The sequence below is a fragment of the Arvicanthis niloticus genome, chromosome 18 (assembly GCF_011762505.2).
Source record: "Arvicanthis niloticus isolate mArvNil1 chromosome 18, mArvNil1.pat.X, whole genome shotgun sequence".
Classification (NCBI taxonomy): Eukaryota; Metazoa; Chordata; class Mammalia; order Rodentia; family Muridae; genus Arvicanthis; species Arvicanthis niloticus.
Window position 1 is genome coordinate 14,063,632 of NC_047675.1, and position 23,141 is coordinate 14,086,772.

At 45.7% G+C, this 23,141-nt stretch overlaps 1 protein-coding gene and 2 long non-coding RNA genes across 5 annotated transcripts in view; 1 reads left to right on the forward strand and 2 right to left on the reverse strand.

Moving 5' to 3' along the window:
* Positions 1-6,229, reverse strand: part of Abcc12 (ATP binding cassette subfamily C member 12) — a 76,485-nt gene extending 70,256 nt beyond the window's left edge. For all 3 annotated transcript variants that reach the window (XR_013104805.1, XM_034522586.2, XM_076915556.1), the window contains exon 1: positions 2,989-6,229. The gene's annotated coding sequence lies outside the window, so the exon portion shown is untranslated. The remainder of the gene's footprint in view (positions 1-2,988) is intronic.
* Positions 1,340-9,041, forward strand: LOC143434934 (uncharacterized). Its single transcript, XR_013104807.1, has 3 exons — positions 1,340-1,532; positions 6,236-6,257; positions 8,454-9,041. It is a non-coding gene; the product is annotated as an uncharacterized LOC143434934 (long non-coding RNA).
* A 2,711-nt stretch (positions 9,042-11,752) lies between these two features.
* LOC143434933 (uncharacterized) lies at positions 11,753-12,769 on the reverse strand. Its single transcript, XR_013104806.1, has 2 exons — positions 12,485-12,769; positions 11,753-12,000 (listed from the first exon to the last, which is right to left on the reverse strand). It is a non-coding gene; the product is annotated as an uncharacterized LOC143434933 (long non-coding RNA).
* Between the last annotated feature and the right edge of the window lie 10,372 nt (positions 12,770-23,141).

Below are 23,141 nucleotides of genomic sequence, written 5' to 3' on the forward strand. Positions count from 1 at the left end.
CATGCAGAGAATATTAAAGTCATCCTGGCAGCTTGTTGTTTTGTCTGAGTACAGCTGAAATTTCTTATCATTATTCCTGTCGTCTTTCTGTGAATTTGAAATCATTTTAAAATGAGGAGTTAAACTCGTTAAGAAGTTATCCTAGAGGGAACATGCTGTTTTCCCTCTGTGAAAGTGATTGCCATTTCCCTGGGAACCCCAGTTGGGGTCTTAGGGATCGAACAGACCACACGCATGCCTCTGCTGTTTGAGGGCAGTCGTTGTGTTTTGTTTTGTCTTGTTTCCTTTTCTTTTGTTTTGTTTTCAACTTATGCCCAACCTCTATTCCTCTCTTACCCATGCTCTTCCACCTCTTCCATCTTGACCAGAGTCATCCTGCCTTACGCAGGACTTCTGGTTTCTTGTTCAACTTTTAACTGGTGAAGGATCCCATCAGCAGCTAATCTAAGAGGTCAAACATCCCACGATGGCCAACACAGAAGGCCATGCATAGGGAATTGGTGCTGTGAGGTCGATTCCTTGAACACCCCGCAGCAACTGCCGAGTTATGATTTCCTAAGACAGCCTGGAAGCTCTGCAGCTGGAACGGTATTTTTACTAAAATTGGCAGCCCGGAAAAGGGGGTGGGGGGTGGAGTGAGAGTCTTCAAATCAGGAAGTGTGCTTTGGCTAATGTCGTTCTCCCGTCTGGCATGCCATCCTTTGCCAGGAGCAAGAAGCTGCCTGGAGTGAAGGATCTGCTTGCCAGCAGTCTCAGAGACTCAGGAGCAGCTGAGAGAACTGGGAGATAGGCAGCTCCCTAGGTCAGGGACTCTAAAGCCATCATTCACGATGGAATACCTGAGGACTGGCAAGAGATTGTGAACTGGTCTCTGGGGCCCCTTGCTGAGTTCAGGTGGGAGTTGCTAACCTGACTTCAGTATGCTGGGCAGGCAGCGGACAGTGCTCTAACTTAGAGCAAAGAACACAAGCATATACAATTTAGAAGTCCATTTTAGATGGTCTGCATAGTACAACTGTTTTTTTTTTTTTTTTCAGTTTGTAAAAGTCATGTATTAAGAGTAGCACTAAAAAAAAAGAAAGAAAAAAGAAAGAAAAGAAAAGAAAAAAGACTTCTTGCTTTGCCAAAAATCTCAACAGCTTTCATGGCTATAATCAGACACTGAAGAAGCAGGCACCTGTGCTCCACTGAGCCACAGCCTGCACCTCCCCTGCTGGCCTCAGGCTCTGAGGTTCTGGGTTGCTTAACCTTAACCATCACGTGAGCACTGTTGCTCACTGGATTTGTTTGTCTCTGTCCTTGACTCTGTTCAAAGTGGGAGGGGAATAGACGTCCAGGGGGCAGCTTTACAGGAAACACCGTCTCTGCCTGCTCCTGTGCTCTCTCACACTCCACCTTGACTCTCTTGGACCTCTTACAAGGGCACATTTCAGATTAGAATTCCGGTGTTGCTTTATGTCTACAATGGTTCCCCTTCTTTGGTGCTCCGTCAACCCTTTGCAGCTTCAGCTTTCGCCTAAAAACCCTTCCAGGTAAAAGGCTATGGCCCTCATCTCTCCCCATAAATTCTCTCACCAACCCCTTTCTCCCTCCCTCCCTCTTCTCTCTTCCCTTCCCTCTCTTTCTCCCTCTCTCCCTTCCTATCTCTTTCTCTCATCTTATTTTCTGGTGCTAGGTATTGAACCCAAGGCTTTATGCAATGCTACTGAACCACACCCCAAAGCAATAAATCCATTATTAATGTAAAGTATCTGATGCCTCATATCCTGCCTCCCAATTTCCTTCAAGACCTGAGCTACCTACATACAGTTCAAAGGAGACCCTTTAAGTGGCTTTCCTCAGGTCTGGCCCCTCACTTCTCCTACTCAGCCATATTGGCTGTCCCCAGAACCCTAGGGTCAGCCAACCCACATCGTTAATCTTGAGTGATGAGGAGCTGGCATCAGAGTTGGGGACTGATGGGAGGAGAGCCAAGGAAAGGCCGGGTCACATATAAACAGCACAGAGGCTGCGGGAGGTCTGTTCAAGTCTTCTCATCCCTAAAGGGCTGAACATAGAAGCTCCTGGTGGAATCTCCAAAGAAGGTCACCCACTAACAGAGATGGTCTACCATAACCGAACAAAGAGCACCCATTTTAAACCTATGAGAACTACACAGTAATGCCATGTGAATTCAAGATCTTTCTTCACAAAAATAATTAATCTCTTGCTTAAATAATGAACAATGCTCTGTGAGCATGCAAATGCGCCTGTGTGTGGTGGTTTGAATAGGTTTGGCGCCCATAGACCCGTGTGTTTAAATGCTTGGCTCATAAGGAGTGGGTGTGGCCTTGTTGGAGGAAGTGTCATTGTGGGGGCAGGCTTTGAGGTCTCCTATGCTCAGGCTATGCCCAGTGTGACACACAGTCTCCTTCTGCTGCCTACAGATCTAGATATAGAACTCTCAGCTACTTCTCTAGCCCCATGTCTGCCTGCACACTGCCATGCTCCCTGCCATGACAGCCGTGTCAATAATGAACTAAACCTCTGAAACAGTAAGCCAGCCCCAATTAAATGCTGTCCCTTATAAAAGTTGCCGTGGTCATGGTGTTTCTTCACAGCGATGAAACCCAAGCTAAGACATTGTGCACGCTAAAACTGAAAGATCTAACTTACTCAGTGGAAGCTTCTGTACATCACAGATGTTCAAATCCTATCTCGTTTCTATTTTTTTTTCTTTTACATTCCACAAGGCTCCAAAACTAGAATTGCCCCAGACTCTTTCATCTCCGTAAAAACATGGGGCCAAGCCAGGGCTCCTTCCTACAGGGACAGACAAGGTCATACATGTGCCACGCAGCCTGATGGGTGGCAAAGGCCCCTCATGACCTAACAGGGGCCACTAGTTGCAACAGAGATGAACTTTACGTGCACAGGGAAAGAGCAAGTTCCTAGGATGAAATAGAGAAAAAAAAGTGACCAGAAGTCATGGCCTTTGACCCTTCTTACCTGGCTTGCACCTCGCTGGACCTCAAGTTTCCTTTTCCTTGTCCCACTTGCTGAGAGCCTTCCTCTCCAACTGCCCCATTCAACTGCCACTCCCACCACACCTGAAGAGGGAACTCTGAGGGAGCCAACATTCCCTCAGACCCACATTAAAGGGCACTGCCCATCCCAGGACTGGTCTGTAGAACACCAGGCCCCTGCAGTGAGCATTAGAGCTCACAGGGCATGCTGGCCTAGCCTTGCCTCCAGCCTGTCACAGCATAGGGCTACCTATGAGGAAGTGAATCATCCTCCAACCCTGATCCCATTTCGTGATGAAACTGAAGAGCAGAAGTTTCCCCACAGTGGCTCCAGCACAGGTCAGCCCAGCTGAGATCAATGCCTCCATCTCCTGACTGTCCCTCTAGGCCCTGTTACATTTCTGGCCCCATGTTCCTGCTGAAAAGACAACTGTATGGGCTGAGAGGGAGTAAGAAACCAACCAACAAAACAGAAAATCCCATTCATTCATTTGTTCATTCATTCATTTAACAAGATGCAAGGGACAAATTGAGTTCTTCCCCTGCCCCCCTTGCACTAAGCAAATGCTCAGCCCGAGACTATAACTAACAGCTCACTCTTGTGCATAGGGCTCTACAGTGAGCACTACATACCTGGAGGCAAAGGATTTAGCTGATTCTTTGGTGGCTTTTGTACCTTGCCCAGAGTAAGCATCCAATCACAAAGCTGTAGATGGTTGCCAGCATGGTCTTGAATGGGTTCAGAAGGACCAGAGCCACCATCTTAGAAGCAGCATACCTTAACTACCTTCAAACACTGCTGAACATCTCATAAGACCTCTGCCAAGCACACCTGGCCTGTAAGGACGGACAGCTCCTGCTGTGGTCCTGTTGTGGGTTACCTTTCCAGCATTTCAGTCACCCACGGTCAACCAGAAATATTAGATGGAAGACTCTAGAAGCAAACACTTCACCTTTTATTTTATCGGACCCCATTCTGAGGAGTGTGACAAATCTTGGACCACCCTGACTGTAGACATCACTGCTGTCAGCCACTTAGTAATTGGTTCAGTTGTCAGATCAATTGTCAACAGAGTCACAGTACTTATGTTCAAGGGATCCTTATTTTGCTTAATTATGACCCAAAATGCAAGCACTATGATGCTGGCAATTTTATTACAGCGTATGAATTGTTCTGTCTTAATATTATTTATTGTGTTTGTTCTCTTACTGTGCCTAACTCCTGCATTTAATTTTTTCATGTGAAGGTAGAAGGGAAAGCATCAAATAATAGCGGGCCCAGGACCAGGTGTTGTCTTGGGCTTCCTTTGGGGGTTTTAGAGCATTTTCCCCAAAGACCACAGGGGTCTACTCTACTTAAGACCCGTCAGGTCTCTGCTTTGCTTATCCCTGCCAATTCCTCCCTCTGCTGGCTGCTTCTGGCTTCTACATTTCCTGCAGAAATTTGGTTGCATTTCTCTGCCAGCAATAAACCTAGTGTTTTCCTCCGTGCCCTGAAGGGAGATGGAAATGTGGCCACCGGACAACTAGGTAGTAAAAGGGATACTTCAAGAGGAACATGCTGGATGTGGGAAGGTTCTCTTTACAGGTGCCTGGAGTACCTCACTTCATGCGCCTCCCTCCCTTCTCTACGAATGCAAATTGCTGCTAATAATATCGCTTGACATTTATAAACCCTTTGCTTGATCTTCTTAACAGCCACAGGATGCCTCCTAAGCCCAGCCAGACTCCTTTTCAAAGTCTTCCAAACAGACCCAGATATGGCAAGCTTACCAAAGGAGGATGCCCAGTTTGTCTCCATCCTCATTCAAGGCAGAGCACAGATGGATTTCCACTAAGACAGTGTTTTGGTGCTATATCAATTGGATCTTGAGGTCAGGTTCTGGAGCAGAATGATAGAGAGGGGGCGTAGATCTCTGCATAAAGGAGCAGAAGAGATGAGCTCCCACCTCACTCAGTGTCTGAGCGCATCCAAGATCAGGAAGCAGAGGCTCAGATGAATGAGCACGCCTGGGAAAGTGAAAGAGATGAGAACACATTGCAGAATGAGAACAGTCAGGCTTGCTATAGCCTGGCATGGTGGCACACGCTGACTCAGAAAGAAGGACTGAACCAGGCAGGAAAAGCATTAGTTTGAGGCCATCCTGGGATACAAAACAAGACCTTACGATGAAAGAAGAGAGAAGAAAAAAGGAGGAAGGGAGGCAGGAAGGCAGTGAGGCAGGGAGGCATGGAGCCAGGGGGCAGAGAGGCAGGGACACAGAAAGGCAGAGAAGCAGAGAGGCAGGGAGGCAGGGACAAAAGAAGAAAGTGAGAGTAGAAGAAGAAGGAAGGAAGGAAGGAAGGAAGGAAGGAAGGAAGGAAGGAAAAAAGGAAGGAAGGAAGGAAACCTTGCTATATTTTCTCATCCTTCTAAAAATTCTAAATTTATATTGCTAAACTAAAAATCTTAAGCCCAAAGATATCTGAAATAGAAGGATTTGTCAACCACTGAATACACCAGAAAAGGGCCAGGTCCTGGGCCAGTCAGTGTCTGCAAGTTCCCAGCAGCAAGATAAGCAGCCCCTGGAATGTCCTCCGTGGAGCAGAGTTGTGAGCTTAACAGCTGTAGACAGAAGGGGTGGATGACACAGAGGGAAGCTTAGAAGCAGGACGTGGGTCATTACAGTCACCATCCCCTCGTGTTTAATGTTTGCCTGTCCCTGTGGTCTTTTCAGATTCATATTGCAGACAAGACTGTTCAAAGCCGGTGATGGGGCTTTGAGGAAGACACCTCTTCTGCTAGAGTGAGGATCTCTCTATCAGAATTAGGCGAATGTTGTTATAATTAATCTTTTCCCATGCCATTGTCCTCTTTGATACTCCAGTGTATTTTCAAAATATTTTTTTAAACGTCCAAGGCACAATTTATAGAATTACAGAAAACCAATTGAACTAAAACAGGGACATGATTAAAAACAAGGCTAGATATTATGAAATATAATCTACTGTGTTGATGCTCTAAGTAACACAACCTTGAAGGAGGTCTGGTGACCACCGAAAGTCCAAAGCATCGATACACGTGAGGTTCACGAAAACTGGGACAACCAAATGAGGTCTGAGAATGGCCATTGGTGGTGCCATCCTCGTGAGGTCCTGAACACAATGTGTTTGGTTACCTCCATTATGATAAAGGGAAAATGCTAAATTTCCATTAGTTAAAATAATGACATAATTTTTTTCTGTTCTAGCCCACAGGCACATGGATCACAGGTGAGCTTCCAGATTGGCAATCTGTAAGGTTGCTTCTAACACCAACATGGCTGGAGTCCACAAAATTATCTAGATGAGACAAGGGGATAGATGGGGATATGTATGGAATGGGTTAGGATTTCTTTTTTTTTTTTTTCTTGACAAACCTCAGCTGTATTAGAACTCAGTCTGTAGAACAGGCCTCAAACTCAGAGAGATCTGCCTGCCTCTGCCTCCCAAGTGCTGGGATTGAAGGCTCTTGCCACCAGACCCAGCCCTGGGTTAGAATTTGACAGTCTGAAGAGTTGGCACCAGAGTATCTCACAGATGGAAACTGCTTTTGTTTTGAGAAGCACCTGTTAGACACAGTGGTCCATACATATAACCCAAGACACAAGAAAGGTTAGACCAGGAGGACTACAAGTTCAAGGCCAGCTTGAACCACATAGTGAGTTTGAAACCGGTCTGGGCTGCAGAGTGAAGACACCCTGCTTTAATTAATTCGCTCTGAGTGATTTAGCTGCTGCTGACTTTGAGAATAAGCCCAGAAATAGAGGCTGTGGATCGGTGGCAGTAGCTTCTTTCGGGCCCTCTAATTCAGGGGTCTGGGTTTTCTGTACTGGATTCTGTGTAGATCATTGCAGTTTTGAGTCTACGGAGCCTTCCTGCATTACTAGGAAGAACCTGCCATCTGCTGGCCATCTTGAGGAAAACATGACGGCTTCGTGATGGCTAAGCAGGGAAGGACGGGTAGGAAGCAAGCGTGAAGGATGATGGTTCTGGAGGGCATTCTGTTGTTACAGAGGCCATTGCTACACAGTAAGTCTGAAAGAGACAGATATTTTCTATTGACAATTCTGGGCTGGCAGAAGCTGGATGGGATGGCACTAGGAGAGCCCTTCAGCTGCTCTTTGGGACTCAGAAAGTAACGAAAAGAGATAAAAGATTGAAGGAAAAAATAACAGGAAAAATAGCTATTAAGAGAGAATAGGCATTCACAGTCAGAAAATATCCTACAAGAAGAAACAGGTGTCACTGGAGATGCCTCCGGGCAGAAGAGGATGAGAACATTTCCCTGCCTTCAGTGTAGATGGTGTTGTTTGGTTCCGAAATCGCATCGCCCTCGGGCAACGCTGTTCCTTCTGCACTGAACGTTCTTCCAACCTTATCCTTCTCATCTAAGTAAATATTTGTTTGCTGTTGCTCTAGGGAGCCTCTGCAGCAAGAACGCTGGGCTTTCGAGCTCTACAGAACCTCAGCTCAGCTCTTTGTCGACACCTCCTGGCACTGCCCTGGAACTGCCTGCTGACTTGCTTACTGTTTACTTAGTGTCCCCAGAGACCAAAACCTTCAGGCAGAGTATTGTTTAACCCCAGCTCTGTCCCAGTGTGAAAAACTGTGGGGGAACTATTAGCTTACTGAATTAATTTTTCTAGTGGAATTTTGAGGACCTTGGTGATCATAATTTGAAAGCAAATAAAAAAATGCTTTGACACATTTTTCCCTAGAGATCTGCCTAGAAGTTGAAAATCATTTCTTTTTCTATTTCACTATCTGTCAAAACCCTTGAGGGGCCTGCTGGCATCCATAGCCATTCAGCCTGCTCATAACAAAAGCCTCTCCATTCTAGAGAGGGAACCCCTCCATGCAGTCCATGTGACTTGGAGCTGATCCTGTCCTCCTGAACAGGAGTCAAGATACGACTTAACCTGGCAAATCCAACTTCTAGTAGCTTAACATGCTTGGTGCAGAGATGAGCACGTGACTGAGCTAGCCCAACGAGACATACTGCTACTTGAAACCTTGAGTGAGAATTTCTGAACTTGGTAGGCCATGAGCTTGGAGCTTGTGGGCACTGTGATGCCACCAGGAAGTGGAAGGTAGTTAGAAGTAAAGCCAAAGGAAAAAAAGACAGTGTCTACAAGATCAGTGTCCTTTCCACACAGGCTCCAACCCAGAACTTTTCCTGGACTTCCCCATTATATGAGCCATAGCTACTGGGAACACTTTTATAAAGAACATTTTCCAGACAGCAGCTATCACAGTGTCTGGACCTGGTAGAGGCTCAGAAACGTCCAATTAAATAGGCAGAATGAGGAAAGACAGAGGTTGGGGGTCAATTAACATTTTGTCCCTAAGAATGTCCTTTACTATCACTGGGAGTTGAACTTCCTCCCCCCACCCTTTTCTCTCTACATTTATTTGTTTTTATTTTAGGTGTATGAATCTTTCACCTGCGTTTATGTCTGTGCATATGCATATCTGGTGCCTGCAGAGGCCAGAAGAGGGCATTGGATCGCTTAAAACCAGAGCAGCATGTGGTCATGAACCACCATGCGAGTGCTGGAAATTGAACCCGGGTTCTCTGAGAAAGCAGCCAGTGCTGTTAACGGCTGAGCCATCACTCAAAATCAGACCAGTTTTAATGTCCCAGTCTTCCCATAGCCACACCTTTGCTTCCTCTCCAGTGAACTGCATTAGCAGCAGTGACAGCAGCAGCAGCAGTGACAGCAGCAGCAGCAGCCGCCAACATCTGGAAGAAACCACAGTCCACATTGAATTCCAAAGAAGCAGGCGCCATGGTGAAGACACTGGACTTTTCAGTAGCAGCTGCTTCACTGGCTGGCCCGCCCCGACTCCTGCTTGCTCCCACCCCAAATACACTCCTGTGCAGAGCTTCCTAATTATGTCCCAGCGCCTGACCAGTGAGAAAAGAATGAGCCACATGAAGACAGCAAAGAATATGGAGCCCCAGTACATTGCTTGCTGGAGTACTGACTGCTCTAATGAATTGGGTTTGTTGTCGTTGTTGTTGCTGTTGTCATTGTTTTAACCAAACTATGCCTTGCTTTTTTGGGGGGAGAAGGCGGGGGGAACATTGTGGTTTGCAAAGTGTTCTTATGGAATATGGCCTTGTCCAATATTCAATGGTTCCTCAGTGAGGTGGGCTGGGTCAGCCTGAATAGCACAGCCCCCAAGAGAATCGCATACTGTCCTCCACACCTGGCTCTTGTCTAACCTTGCACTTGCCTGACAGTCCCTGAGAACAAAACTGGACGGTGAGAAATAACCTGTGTGAGCTACAGATACTCTAGGCCTGTGTTGCAGATACCCATGCTATTAATCGGGACACACCAGGCAGAGGGGTCACCCCCAAGGAGGGCTTACCTGTTGGGCAAAAAATCAATGACTCTCCATTTTCTGAGTCCTCACCAGGAAAGCCCAGATCCTCCTACCCTTCACACCTGACCAATACCCCTCCATGACTTTTGTTGATCACATTGAATCCAGAGAGAAGAGGGCTGGGTCTCTGCTCCCAGAAGAACCCAAAGCTATGAGCAGCCTTTTCACAACCTAGATCAGCAGCCACCAAGGCCCACCACTTCTTAGCAGTGGATGAGTAAATCACATGTGGACCAGCAATGGTGCCACGGAGGATGAAAAGTGTGTCACCTCTGGTGTCAGCTGATATTCCAGGAATGTGACATCCTCCTTCTGTGACACCTCAGTGAACAACTTGTACCTTCCATGTGTAAAGGAGACACAAAGACACACATCTTTGTTTCAAAAGGAAGAAAATCAACTTCTGCCCAGGTCCTGTGGATCTGCTGACTCCCAGCCACTGGATATTTAACCAACCACAGCCAAACCTACACATGGCCATGCTGCTGGCTGTGTGGTAAGAGGGACATTACACAATGAGTAGCCTTTCACCCCAAATTCACTTAAAATACACATTGTGAAAAACCTGTGAACCCAGAACACTTTGTTAGCCTATTATGAAGCTCTAAAGACCCAGAATCCTTGGGGCTGGAGAGATCACTCAGCAGTTAAGTAGAGCGGCTACTCTTGCCGAGGACCTCAGATCGATTCACAGCATCCACATGGTGGCTCACAACCATCTGTAACTCCAGTACCAAATGATTCAACATCTTCTTCTGGCCTTAGTGAACGTCAGGCACACACATGGTTTATAGACATACAGGCAAGCTAAATGCTCATATGCAGAAAATAAAAATAAATAAATATTAAAAAATTAAAAAAAAAAAAACAGATAGAATCCAGAACACTGATAATAGGTAGCAAAAAGAATTAAGCCTCATGTTTGTAGTGTGGAGCCTTAGGGCAGCCTCACTCTGTCTTTGTCTCTCTCTCTCTCTCTCTCTCTCTCTCTCTCTCTCTCTCTGTGTGTGTATGTGTGTGTGTTTCTCTGTGTGTGTGTGTGTGTGTGTGTGTGTGTGTGTGTGTTTCTCTCTCTCTCATCTCTGTCTGTCTGTCTGTCTGTCTGTCTGTCTGTCTCTCCTGTGGGCCTTCTTAAATGCATTTCAAAGGTGTAATGATTATTCTCCACTGTCAACTTGCCTGGATTTAGATTTACTTAGGAGAAATCATCAAAGCACAGCTGTGTGAGAGAGGGGACCTTCTTCAGAGGGGGTTAACGGAACCCACCTAAATGTGGGTAACACCATCCCATAGATGGGCACCCAGAAAAAATAAAAGGGGGGAAGAGGAAGCCAGCACAGTGCTGGCCTCTCCTTTCTGTGATTACTGTCTACATAACGTGAGGTGTTCTGCTCCATCGTGGCGGCCTAACGCCTCTGAGACTACAATCTAAAACAGACCCTTCCTCCCTTAACTTGTGTCTGTACAACAATATGAGAGTTGTCTCACTGATGGGATGGGAAGGCTAGGAGGGTGTCACAGGGAACAGAAGTAAGATAAACAGGCAGTGGACACTAAAAAATAGAACAATCTAAGAGTTACATCAAAGTTGTAAAATATGAAAATATACATTATAACCCGTTTCTAGGTGAAAAACAAAAAAATATCGTAAGCCCTTCATAATGTTCAATGTGCTAGAAATGTCCTTATGTGGCCAGGATCCAAGGCCCTGGTGGCTCCAAGATGGGAATGCTCACTGGAAAAAGAAGGCAAGACTAGAGAGCTGGGGCTTCCGGCTGCACCGTGCAGCCTCCTGGGAGGGGAGACAAACTGGAGTCGGAATTGATGATCAGTAGCTAAGAATAGAGTCAAGCATGCTACTCAATAAAGCTTCTACAGAAATCCTAAGGGCTGGGCTCTCAGGGAAAGATGGATCTGTTGCACCTTCTAGAGACTGGTACACCTCAGAGAGGGTGTGGGAATCCTGCACTGCATGCCACTCGCCTGCCTTTGGCATGTCATGATGAAATGATAGATACAGGTATTTCCCTGAGTTCCCTGGAGAAATTAATGAAACCTAAGGAGGATTTTAAAGTAACCTCAATCTATAGAGGGTTGATCAGAATACAGACAACAGGTGACACTTGTGATTGGTATCTGGGATGAGATCCCTGTTTGACCTGGGTCCTCCACCAGTACAACTGCCACTATCCAGGCAGATGACTTCAGGACTGAACTGGGGAAGAGAAGACCCAGCTGACATCTTCAGGAGTGTCTGCAGCTCAGTTGGCTTCTGGTGGGGTATCTTAGTTAGGGCTCTATTGCTATGACAAAATACCATGACCAAAAGCAGCTTGGGGAGGAAAGAGTTTATTTTGCTCATATTTTATGCTTCTATATCACAGTCCATGATCAAAGGAAATCAAGACAAGAACTCGGAGCAGGATACTACAGGCAGGAGCTGATGCAGAGGCCATGGAGGGTGCTGCTTACTGACTTGCTGCCCATAGCTTGCTCAGCCTCCTTTCTTATAGCACCCAGGACCACCATCCCAGAAATGATATGGGCTCCAGTGGGTTTCATGGCCAGCAGGGAAACAGTCCTGGTGAGGGAAGAATACAACTCAGTTCAGCTTGATATAGTTAGCTATCACTGGTTCAAGCTTCAGGAGTCTGACAGCAGATAATTCATTTTAGCCACATTTAAGCACAGCACAATTTTGAGGGGAGAAAGTTTTCTGATAACAATTAACTCAGTCCTGTTAGTATAACAGACATCAAGACATGTTTACACTGTAATTCTTTACAAAAAAGTAAATGTGGCTTCTTTCACAAATATGGGTACTGCCGACTCAGAGATAGTGCCCAAGATTTAAGCTAGGGAGAATGACTGAGGTGAATATAATGCCTGTGGCTGTCAGGAAGTCATCTAGGCTGCTGTAAAGCACAAGTGACAGCTCTTGTAAGAATGTGTTTTATGACCTAGAAGCAATGCTCAGGATTTAGGTGGAAAGGTTTGGGGATAAATAAAACATAAATTCTGGGGGATATACAGGAAGCCCGGCTCTACAGATAGCAAAGGATTACCAGGTTGTAAACCACATTCTTTTCCAGCATTCCGGGAGAACAGGTAACATCGTCTTCTTTTGGAGATACATGTTTATCTTTTCCTGACTTCTCCAGTGCTTCTCTGTGTGCACAAGAACGTCTGACCCTCTACATGGCACCGCCCACAGTAAGCTGAGCCTGCCCACATCAGTCACCAGTCGAGAACAATCATCACAGACTTGTCCACATATCAATCTGGAGGGAGCATTTTCCCAACTAAAGTCTCTTCTTCACAAACGACTCTCATCTGTGCCAAGTTGATATACTAACCAACACATGCGGAGACCTCAGACAGCTTCAAGACACAAAATGGAAACTTCCACGTTCTACTGAGTGCTGGAGAGTAGAGAAAGAGTAGCTTGGTTTATGCCATGTCATAATAGGAACCAACTCAGTCCTCCTACAGGGAAGAAACACCTCTGAGCTGGAGCCTGAACAAATGTGAGAACTGGACCTCTGTCCCTCTCTGCAGGGTTGTGTCTCCACCATGAGGTGCATGGTGTACAGCTTTCTTCGATCTCTGCTCTCTGGGCCCATGTCTCACACAGCCCCAAAAGATTTCCAGACCCTAGCATATCTCTCCAGAGTCCAAAAAGACTGGGGCAGCTACACCCTGGTGGTGTTTATACGTGTGTTCATGTGTGCAAATATATGAGAATTGATATACATGGAAGATAGAGATGATGGGTGTGAGCTGCCATGGACCAACCTGTCTTCCCAGCAGTGAAACCCTGGGCAAGATACTTAAGCAACAAGGGCATGATACAGGTTGCTACCCATGGAACACTTGGTCTCAGTAAACCCCTATTCTAGATGGTTCTATATGTCCCAACCCTGATTTCTGCATGAATCCCTCACAAGTCTGTGATTTGAGAACTTGAATTATCATCCTTGTTCAGTCGAAATCCCTAGCACAGAGCGGTTGCAAACTTTCTCCAAGTCACACACTTGGCAACAGTGCACATTACAGACAACACATTCTTCGCCGAATTACTGGATCTCACACAGAATGGTAAGCACTAACTACACCAGGCTAAACCCTGGCTGGACAATTCCTGGGAACCTTCAGGAGGACTCGTTAACTGTCCTTCTATGGATCTGTGGCCTTTGGTCTAGTTGGCTTGAGATCACGTGCCTCCACAAGCTTTATCTGTCCCCATGGTGGAGAAGTGATTTCATGTATACAAAGGACTCCACCTCACTTGTCCAGCCCCTGACCTTTGACCTCCTGAGCAGCATCTCACCTGGACACAGGCTGAGCAGACACTGAGTTAAGTGCTTCTGGTAAACCTGGGTATTGCCCCAGCCGGATCTGAGTGTTAGCACAGAGCGAGAATCTATGTAGCTGAATTCTGCATGTACAGGAAGCATGTGTTCTAAGATGTGACTTGTGCAGACATAGTTCACTGCAGGGGGGCTTCTGGGGAGCAAGGACACTGCTTTAGCACACCTCAATAATTTCTTCATGCTGAGGAAAAGCCAAATAGAGGAAAGGCCACAAAGTAGAGGTTAATGAGTAAGCCTGAGTAGAGACTACCCTGTGAGTCCCACAGTGCTCTACTGACAGCCCTTCCATGGGACTCAGTGGATACTGACCCTTGACTGACCACTCTAATCTACACCACCTCTCACCTACCTAGCTTGGGGATATGGAGAAATTCAGGCCCCAAGGCACAGAGCTCACTAACTCATGGAGCCCACTAACTCAAGTAAAGAACTGTAGCTAAAACTTCGCTCCCCAACCCAAGCCTGGACTCTGATTATGCTTCCCTAGTGTGGTGCAAGTAAATGCGGGGTTTGTTTGTGAGTGACACGCAAGGAAGGAATCCCTTGAAGTGGGAACATATGAGTCTGAGATTGCCATTTTGCTCCCACTAGGGGACCTTGAGCCTGCCTGAGAGTCTCCAGGATGGTGAAGATGAAGTAACAGTACCATGCTAATAAGGGAGACAGTCGGTCAACATGTCTGAGGACCCTGGCTGAGCCCAAGGTCAGTCCTCACTTTAAATGCTTTCTCCCTCAAGTTTCATCATTTCTCCAACAAAAATGTTCTGCCCTTCTCCCACCCCCGCCTCTTGTTATAAACATTTTTAAGCTCACATGTGTTAAAATGCTGATTTAAGGAACATCCGTCAGCCCTCTGCCTAATTTAGCAATTGTTATTATGTTTGTTGTTTTCAAAGTCTCTTCTAAACTCATATGAATTAGTCTTTACCTGACACTCCTACCTGGAAGAGACCTACGAATCTCTCTTTCACATGCCCTCCCCGCCCCCATCACAATTTTCCAAATCAAAACACAGGTGACAGGGGCTCGCTACATAGCCCAAGCTACCCCTGAACTCATTATTCCCCTGCCTCTGCCTCCCACATTCTGGCATGACAACCATCCAGCCACCATGCCTGGCTCTTCTATATTGATTAGTATTTGAGTTAAGGTATTCTATAATTAATACTAAAAAGAAGCCTGTATCTTTCCCCTAAATTATAAAAATGATTCTGATGTGTCAATTATATATTTTTCCTAAAGAAAATGTAAATAAGCTTTTGTTTACTGAAACAGAAAGTGTTGGTCTGCATCCCAAACAAAACCAGCTCACTTATCGATCGAGTGGGTACTGGCCACAGGTACCACGGTGCTTATAGACCACACTGTCACACCCTCTGAACTCTCCCACAGCCTCTGAGTTCCCCCACAGCCTCTGAACTCCCCCACAGCCTCTGAGCTCCCCCACAAACCCTCTGAGCTCCCCCACACCCTCTGAGCTCCCTCACAGCCTTTGAGCTCCCCTCACACCCTTTGAGCTCCCCCACACCCTCTGAGCTCCCCCACACCCTCTGAGCTCCCCCACACCCTCTGAACTCTCCCACAGCCTCTGAGCTCCCCCACAGCCTCTGAGCTCCCCCACACCCTCTGAGCTCCCCCACAAGCCTCTCCAGACTCTATCAAACCTTTCCATGGTGATGAATCACCCCACTTTAAGGCTTTCCTATATCTAACATGACACATTTGGCCACAGCGTGGCTTCTGTATCAAGCCACTTGGCTGGCCTTCAAGTCTGTGACTGCACATGAGTCTTTAAATATCTCATTCCTTTTGTTCGACATGCGTCTTTCCATAACTCATGCTCGCTCACTGGGATCTCTACCAAGTGTCCTATCCCTCCCGGCAATTCTAGGTTCCCGCTTCAGCTTCTCTCTGCCTCTCATCCTGCTTTATGTCTCAAGCCAAGGACTGTGCTTCTTTGCTTGCTTATCTGTTTATCTATCTGTTTATCTATCTATCTATCTATCTATCATCTATCTATCTATTTTTGAGGCAGCCCTGGCTGGCTGGCTTGGAACTTACTATATAGACCAGGCTGGCTTCAAACTCTCTGTTTACCTCCTGAGTGTCTTGATTAAAGGCCAATGCCTGGCTTGACTGTGTCTGATAACTGGTAGGGGCTAAGCACATGGCAGGGCCCCTGTAGAAAGGATAATGAATCCCCTCTGTCTAAACCATACTGGTTACCCTCCTGTGACAACAGAACAGGAGCCGGGGCTCCAGTCAGCTGAGATTCACTGGCTCCCATGTCCAAATCTTTTTATTTCTCTAAGAAAAAGAAAATCTACTTTCATTTTATTAACAGTCTATATATATTATATATATGTATATATATACATATATACACATATGTATGTACATATATATACATATAATTTTATGTGCATTGGTACCTGCATGTATGTTCCTGTGAGGGTGTAAGAAGCCCTGGAATTGGAGTTACAGACATGTATGAGCTGCCATGTGGGTTCTGGGAATTGAACCCATTATATTGAACTCTGAGCAGTCAGTGTTCTTAACTACTGAGCCATCTCTCCAGACCCCCAACAGCCATTCTTAAGTATGCATATATAACATTATATGCACACACCACAGCATTTATTAATCAGCAGAGTTCCCATTTTTACTCTGCATACTCATAAACAGAATTTATCATAAAGATAGACTTTACAATATGTTATAATTTGGATCACTACCAATAGTATAATTTTTTCTTTGACTTTACAATGGTTAATACAGATATATATAGCTTGGAGAAAACCCTTAACAACTTACAAAAGAGATTCATTTAACTTTTGGGGAGCCTTTGCCATTTAGCATTTTCTGACTCAGCACATAGCCCAGGTTGACTATGAGCTCTTGGTAGTCCTCCTGCCGTCGCCTCCTGAGTGCTGCAATTACTAGTGTGCAGCACTGTGCTTGACCAAATGATTGAGCTTTCTATTTTCCCCAATCTCTCAGTTGCTTTGTCTTATCGGTTGGCCCCCCTGCATAGACTCCAGTTACTTCTCCTTTCTATCATTCCCTTGTAAGTGAATGAGAGACAGTGTTTCACTGTGTAACCCTGTCTAGAACATTCTATGTTGATCAAGCTGACCCTGAACTCACCGAAATCCACCTGCCTCTGCCTCCCAAATTCTGGCATTAAAAGCATGTGGCACAATGGTCTGTGCTTTTCTTTTTTAAAGGCAGTGGCTTTACTGTTTTTTGTTTTTGTTTTTTTATCTTTTCCAAGGTTACTGCCAGTTGCACATTAGGACTTAATCAGCTTTTTTTTTTTTTTTTTTTTTTAAGAAAAGAGAATTGCATTTATCAAGAAACACAGGATATAGATACAAGTTAGACAGTACATTTTTGAAGTAAAGTTGCTTCTAGGCTGGCCACATTGGTATTAGACCACTTAGCACACAAGGCTATAGCTTTGATCACCAGGACAGCTAAGAAGGGGATGAACAGTGTGGACAAGGGAAAGTGCTTTGAAGGGAAATGTCAGAGGTCATGATGGAAATACGTGCTTTATTTTAAGGTGAATGACAAATGATCATCTTTGGTAGGACACCAAACTCACATGACACCTACGATTACTTTTCTAGAAAAAAAGACAAATGTCAGCTCTCATGAAAGTGGTCAGCACAGATAGTGCTGGTCCACAGTCCTGATCCACCACACGACCACCACAGCCAAGTAGCTGATACACAGAGTACACTTCTTGGGCAGCCGGTGCCATGGTGACAGGCCCACAGTGCTCTTTGCATACTTTATGTCCACAGTTGCATCCATAAAAGGAAGATAGACAGGCATGCCAAGATGCAGGTCCCTCCACTCAGATAAGTTTTGTTTAGCAATTTACCGCAGGTTCCTCCTGGTTCTAAATGCAAGCATCTATGACAGGCAGGTCTCCCAGAGATGGAATAGCCAGCTCACAGGGATTGAACACTAAGATCTCAGCACTCAGGAGGACGAGGAGCAGGGAGGGGTTGGCAGATCCTGAGGTAGAAGGCAGCCTGAGATACATCATGAGACCATCTCTCATCACTAAGGGTGGAAGATGTAAGTTAATGGCAGACTACACTGCAGTCTTTAACATTAGTTAATAATGGTTAAACATACAACACACATTCTTACCACAATAAAATAAGGTAAAAATGCAACTTAAAACAAATCTCTTATTAATTTTTTAAAAGTCTGTGTTGAGTGCCATTTGTACAACACAGCTCTTTTAAATCATTTTCACTTAGACTGTACATGAAAAGGTCACAATAGAACAATAAGGCCACTGGGATTTTTCTTAATAGCAGAACAGACAGTTTTCCACGCAAGGAGAAGCAATGTCAAATATTTGGAGGTTTGGGGGTTTTGTTGTTGTGTTTAAAGCCACATTTGAAAACATTTAGTTCGAGTCACAGATTTTTTTTCCGGCAAACAACCCAGTGCAGTGTAATTGGCTCATTTAACTTTAAATGACAATATTCTTTTCTAACTTTACCGGATTTGGGCAGAGAAAAAAAGTTAAGAATAAGAGCATGGCCGGGCGGTGGTGGCGCACGCCTTTAATCCCAGCACTTGGGAGGCAGAGGCAGGTGGATTTCTGAGTTCGAGGCCAGCCTGGTCTATAGAGTGAGTTCCAGGACATCCAGGGCTACACAGAGAAACCCTGTTTCAAAAAAACAAAAAACAAAACAAACAAACAAACAAAAAAGAATAAGAACATGATCTAAAAATGAAAAGGGGAGCAGAGGAGATAAATAAGAGTACAATCTCCTCGTCGCCAATCAACAGGCACTCGCTCAGCTCAGCCATGTCCCCACACCAAGCAACACAAGGTTGATCTGCTAGATTATACCCAAGAAGCTCTGGGAAGAATGTTGGAAACCTGCCAGGACAGAGCCCAGTTGGACTATGAGCTTAGCATCAGACCTGGCCTGACACTGGACAAAGACTTCCCACTCCTCCTGGCTCTGAAGACGTGTAAGGTAAAGTCCAAAGGCCGTAGAGTAACAGGTGAAAACATGCAGAAGCTCTGGAGTCTTTTTCCAGCCTCTTACCTTCTGCAGGAACCACTGCTGCCTCGTCTTTGGCTAATTCCTTGTTCCCTCAAAGTCTCCAAGTCTTCCCTGATAAAATGAGAGTAATACTATTTCCTTGAGTCGAGAGGGTTGTACAGCTCTGAAAATACACTAAACCTCTAGGAGCTGTACAGTCTTAAACGGTCAGGATTATGATGTACATGCCACATGTGATACTCATGCAAAGGGCTCAGAATGGTGCCCCCAGCCAGGCAAGCATTCTGTCAGTATCGGATCTCAGTATGTCCTACAGATAGGACAAGTCACGAAGGGTTGCCAAAGACCAACAGTTTCAACGCCAGTGCAATGCCTCAGATCCTAGGGCTGAGTGGACTGAGCTGAATTTACTTGTGACCGCCCCTTCTTGAAGCGGTCAGTGTGACCTCTAATAGCCAACAGCCAGGAGGTTGTTGGAAGATCAGTGAATACTTCACCCTAGAAGGGTTCCAACCAAAGCATCTGGTTTGGTGTGCGTGTTCTACTAAAGTTAGAGGCTAGGGAGTGGCTGGGTCATTTGCTCAAAGTCACTCAAACAAGAAATGTCACTACTATGACCTAGACAGGTCTCTCTAGGCTCCCCCACCCCTAGTACATCCCTTGTCTTCACAGAAGGTTTTTCTTATAGATGAGGCACCAGCTGACTGGCCTCCCTCACTTTTGCAAGTGTTTCTCAATCCATTGTGCAAGGGTTACAGCTTGAATAAATAAAAACACCCTTCCCAGGTACATGTGGAAAGCCTGGCTGCCACATGATGGGCTCATGGAAGTGACTGAATCCTGTGTTCTTTGATCCAATGGGTAGATTACTACCTTGATGGAGTCAAAAACTGAGTAGATCATTGAGGGATGGGAAAGGAGCTGTGTCACTGAGGTTGAGTACTCAAGGGCTTACCTCACCTCCATCCTTCCTTTGTTCTCCCCTCTCTGCTTCCTGGCTGCTGTGATGTGGGCTGCTCTGCCCCACTGTGTCCTTCCTGCTACAGCAGGCCTGAAACCTATGAACTGTGACCTAAAACAAATAACTCCTCTCTAAAGTCGTTGGGGTCAAATGCTCTGTCATAGTGGTAAAAAAGTCTGGCTAGCAGAAAGTAGGAACAGAAAGAAGTTAGCAGTATCTATTAAGGCCAATATTAAAGGAGAGCAGGGGTGGGGGGTGTTGACTTAATACAGAAATACAGACATGTTACTATATTCAGGAATGTCTTCAAGTAGCTCTCCTTGAGAGTGTCCAGGTCCTGTTGACCAAGCAGAGCTCTCCTTTAAGTAAGGAAATACATGGGGGTCAGAAACAGATTAAAATCTACTTTGCTTTCTGATGCCTCCAAATGCATTTAATTCAATTAGAATTATGGTTTTGTTTCTAGGATCTTTTATAAAATACTTGAGTTACAACAATCACTAGAAGAAATTATAAGGCAAACAAGCCAATCAATCCCTCAGGGATTCCCAACACTCCCTGGGACTTGGAGGCATAGAAACACAAAAATCTTGTCAGTTCTGTGTGGAGAACCATACATCAGCACCATCCTCTATTTGACTATAATAAGTTCACAATAGCCCAAGCCCCATCCTGCATTGTTCAATCATCACTGTGAGCCTAATGACCATCAACAAATCTGTCACTGGTAACATTTGATGATGACAGTTCCGGGAGAAGGTGTGCTGCCCTTCTCTCAGCTTGAACAGCTTGATGCTATCAAGCACATAAATTACAACATAATACACCTGAGACTTCAGCCTTCTCAGTTGTCAAATGCAGGTGCTCACACCCATTCAAATGGCACTTAGGAAAATTATAAGCAGCTAGACATGACAGTACTTAGCCAGGAGACCGTGTTGAGGAACACTAAACACTTAGACTCACACTCCCAGCAGCAGGAGAGCTCAGAAAAGCTGTCCTCATTCTTACTTGTCTAGTAGCCCAGTGGACCATCAGGACCTACCGTATTCTAGGAAAGGCTGAACTACAGGGACAAAAAAGCTGTCATTGGTTGACAAGGACCTGAGAGAAAGGAGGGAGATGCAGAGGTCAAACCAGCATTTTTAGGGCAGTGGACCGAGTCTCTACAGTGCTGCAATAGTGGGTACATACATTAGCCAAAATCCATATGTGAACCCTGGACTGTAACACTAGACTGTAGTGATATGGGTTCATTGATTTTTACAAATGTTCATATTACTGCAAGATGTTGGGAATAAAAAAAAAAGTAAAGGATCAAGGTATGGCAGGGTATACAGGAAATATCATTTTCAATCAGTTTATTTATAAAACAAAACTCGCTAACCCAATAAAATGTATTGATCAAAAAACAGAAGTTGTGGGCGGTTGGGAGACAGCCTGGGCTCAGCAGCCATGCCTATGTCACATCCTCAAACTTGTGCAAGGTGGATAGACTCCCTTTCCCTAGCCTTGGTGAAGGTCCCTGGGGAACCAGTCTATGCAGATTACTGACATGGGACTGAGGCTCTGTACCGGCTGGGAAAGGGGCAGCCAAGGATTATCCAATGTGCTACCTGGGTTTCCTGCCATCCTTGTCTCTTAGTTGCCATTGATGTTTTTTTTTTTAAAGAAAATAATAAAGAGGCAGACCACATGCATAGAGAAATGTGGTGGAGAAGCATCTTTGTCTCTAAGGTCACACAAGATGGAGGGTTTGGTAAAGGATGAGGACACATGCTAACCCCTAATCAGTGTGTGAGTTGTCTTCCCTTGCTTACTCTCCCCACTGCCCTGCCATGGACTAGGCCCCCACTGTGCATTCCTTGGGCTTCAATAGCTTTCTTTTCACTGTGATACAAGCAGTACAGAAATTCAAGTCCCTGTGGCCCTTGCCAGTGTGGCTCTAGAATAGAGCCTGCCGAGGACAGGAGCTCACAGAGAGTCTGAAATGTAGAGGGTTGTGGAGAAGCTCTTACTCCCTCATGGCAACTGGGATGTGTGAAACGCAGTTTTGCCAACTGGTCCATTTGTCCACGTGTCACTTCAGCTCACTCTGACCACTGACCACTGACCACTGACCACTGATGACCACGTTTCATCTCCTCTATCCCTTCCAGTGGGAACGGAAGCCTCTAACTGGCAGCACTAAGTCCTTGGAAATTCTAAATACCTAATGTGACTTCCACTGTTGAAGGGGGTGGTTCTGATGTCCTGTTCTCTGGTTGGTTCTTGATTTGTCAGTAAAGAAAGCCAGGGGGGAATTACTGGGCAGAAGGTACAGGAGGGCTTCTGGGTCCCAGGAGGAGAAGTCAGACACAAGAAAAATGAGAGGGCTTTTCTGCCATGCTTTGGAGGAAGAATCTAACAATCATGTGAGGTCTCAGGGGAAGCTAGGGCCTACGGCCACCACTACAGGAGGTAGCAATTAAAACTATACACAACACACTATCCTATTCATTCAGTATTTAACCCCAAAGTTACCTAAGTGGGAAACATGGCTCAGAATGTTTTGTTTCTCGGGTCCTGGGCCAGGCTCCTTAGCCTGTCTAGACACAATGTCCTCACAGACAAGAAGAAAATAGTACTACTTACTCTGTAATGTGACCAGGAACAGAAAACTGCCTGACACAACACAGCACACCAAGGCTAGAGTCCTTTACCAGGGAGCACATGTTAAACAAAGTTTCAATAAAGAAGCTAAACCCAAGCTAGAGGGAAATTTCCCTGAAGGAATATGCACAGGTCCCCAGGTTTCTGTGGACAGAAACCTCCTGATCTCAAGAGGACTGTGGGGTGATGGACTGTTCTGCAAAGCTATTGGCCAGGGCCAGGAGGGAAGCCAGGCATACCTCAGTCCCAATAGCTCTCTGATCTGACACTGCCCTATGGGGCTCAAGGAGTAAGAAATCTCTCCTCAAAAATGCCGAGATGCAGCCTACCTCATTATCTGTGCCAGCCAGTGGCTCGGGCACTGGAAGCTGAAGGTGATGAGAACCAATGATCCCATCATGGGAAACAACATTACAATGGATGTGCAACCTGAGAGGGAGGTGAAGTTATACAGGCTACCTCAGGAAGGAAGAAGGCAGCTACTGAAAGAGATGCTTACACGACTACACCAGGCTGTAGATCATTGGGTGAACCCACCTCGTGCATCCTGAAAGACTGGGAAGAGCTGGGCAAAGTCAGAGTCCTGAATTTACATCTCAGCTCAGGGTCTGGCTCCCAGCTGTGTGACCCCAGATAAGTTACCAAATGTCATTGTCATTCTCCCTCCTTGCCTATAATATGGTGACAGTCATAC